The sequence below is a fragment of the Salvelinus namaycush genome, unplaced genomic scaffold (genome assembly GCF_016432855.1).
Source record: "Salvelinus namaycush isolate Seneca unplaced genomic scaffold, SaNama_1.0 Scaffold3957, whole genome shotgun sequence".
Classification (NCBI taxonomy): Eukaryota; Metazoa; Chordata; class Actinopteri; order Salmoniformes; family Salmonidae; genus Salvelinus; species Salvelinus namaycush.
In genome coordinates this window covers 8,361-10,862 of record NW_024060960.1, presented here as the reverse complement: position 1 = coordinate 10,862, position 2,502 = coordinate 8,361, and positions in this window count along the sequence as shown.

Below are 2,502 nucleotides of genomic sequence, written 5' to 3'. Positions count from 1 at the left end.
AAAACGAACAAATATATTTTTTGAATGTAATTCCCCTTTAATTGCAAATCTGGCCTTTTTAATTACGCATCTAGATGTGTTAGGAATGTGCCGTCTAATGTGCCGGTCTAGTGATGGTTCTGTACTGCTGCTGCTGCTCATTGTATTGCAAAGTTTGTAAATAACAGATAATACAAAATATACACTTCCTCATGATATACTGTACTTCTGCCCGGTAACCATACTTTGCAGTTAACATTTAATTGAGAAGGTTTGGGGGGTATTTCTGTCAACCCACAAGACTGTTGTCATTTTAACTGTGATAACCAATAGTGTCTAACCAGGGGTGGGGTAATGTAAATGTAGCGTTGATTACATGATAGCTGGGAAGCGTGTGGTGTCTGATACTTGTGAGATTTGTTTATGACAAAATTGCATGTACTTTCGGAATTGTTTGGTGAGCTACTCATAGGTGGGGTGCTCGCGATCAATCTTTTGGAGACCCCTGCTGTAGCTGTTCCTCTTGTCCAGGCGGGAGAGGGCGATGTGGAGTGCACTGGAGATTGCGTCATCTCTGGATCTGTTGGGACGGTATGCGAATTGGAGTGGGTCCAGGGTGTCTGGGAGGATGGTGTTGCTGTGACCCATGACCAGCCTTTCAAAGCATTTCATTGCTACAGATGTGAGTTCCCTTGGCGTTCTTGGGCTCAGGGACTATAGTGGTCTGCTTGAAACATGTAGGTATTACAGACTGGGTCAGGGAGAGGTTGAAAATATCAGTGAAGACAGCTGGTCAGCGCATGCACAGTGTACGTATCCTGGTAATCCGTTTGGCCCCACGGCCTTGTGAATGTTAACCTGTTAAAAGTTTTTACTCACATCGGCTATGGAGAGCGAGATCACACAGCCATCCAGAACTGCTGGGGGTCTCATGCGTGGTTCAGCGTTGCTTGCCTCGAAGCGAGCATAGAAGACATTTAGCTTGTCTGGTAGGCTTGCATCACTGAGCAGCTCGCGCCTAGGTTTCCCTTTTGTAATCCGTGATAGTTTGCAAGCCCTGCCACATCCGATGAGTGTCATAGCCGGTTGGGATATGTACGTTCAGTCACAGTGGGGACGAAGTCTTTGATGCACTTACTAATGAAGACGCATTTTCTATATTAGTGGATTAGGGTCGGGTGCGGACCGCAGATATTCACTTTATCACATATAATAGTCGGGCAGTTGCAGATGGGTTATTAGCCATTGTGGGTTGGTGCGGGTGAACAAACAGCTGACCCGCACATCACCAACACACACACACACATTTGTATTACTTTCCTTGTGGCAATCAAGAAATTGATTCCCATTCAAAATCTAATTTTCCCTAACCCTAACCTAACCCATAACTCTAAATCTAACCCTAAACATAACCCCTATGTCTAAAATAGCCTTTTTCCTTGTAATGACCAGTGAAATCTCCCAACTTTTCCTGATTTTACTATACTTGTGAGGGCTTCTGGTCCCCACAAGGATAGTAAAACCAACCAACCAACCAAACAAACAACCAAACAAACAACCAAACAAACAAACAAACAAACAAACAAACAAACAAACAAACAAACACACACACACACACACACACACACACACACACACACACACACACACACACACACACACACACACACACACACAGACACATCAGGAAAGCGGAGAGCTGTCTGAGCAGATGGGAGCGATGGACGGGAGTGCTCAGTTAGTTTTAACCCCCTCTGTTTCAAGAGGAGGGAAACTTTCATTGGTTGCTGATTTATAGGTGGTTAGACTCCCACTGGAAGCTGAAGGGTTTTTCCCTCCCATGTTAACCCCCCCTCAGACATAAAACTTTAGTCTCTCCCTGTGTTGTGTTTATCCAGTGTGGAAGGTGTTAGGTCCGGTCGGAGGGGTGTAATAGTGTGATAGGCAGTAAGAAGAGGACAGTTCCAACAGAAGAGTTCCCTTAGGACAGGTGCCTCAGAAGAGGTAATTTAGGACAGTTACCACAGAAGAGGTCCTTTAGGACAGGTACCACAGAAGAGGTCCCGTAGGACAGGTACCCAGAAGAGGTCCCTTAAGACAGGTACCACAGAAGAGGTCCCTTAGGACATGTACCACAGAAGAGGTCCCTTAGGACAGGTACCACAGAAGAGGTCCCTTAGGACAGGTACCACAGAAGAGGTCCCTTAGGACAGGTACCACAGAAGAGGTCCCTTAGGTCAGGTAGCACACAGAAGAGGTCCCTTAGGACAGGTGTCACAGAAGAGGTCCCTTAGGACAGGTGTCACAGAAGAGGTCCCTTAGGACAGGTAACACAGAATAAGTCCATTAGGACAGGTAGCACAGAAGAGGTCCCCTAGGACAGGTATAACAGAAACAATATCATAGTAAAGAAATGTACCTACTGCTCCAATGAGAAAGTGTAACCTGCGGGATATGAACCTGGGTCTCTATTAGAATGCTTCCTATTGGTCCTAGGGCCGACGCTGATTTTGAAGTCACATG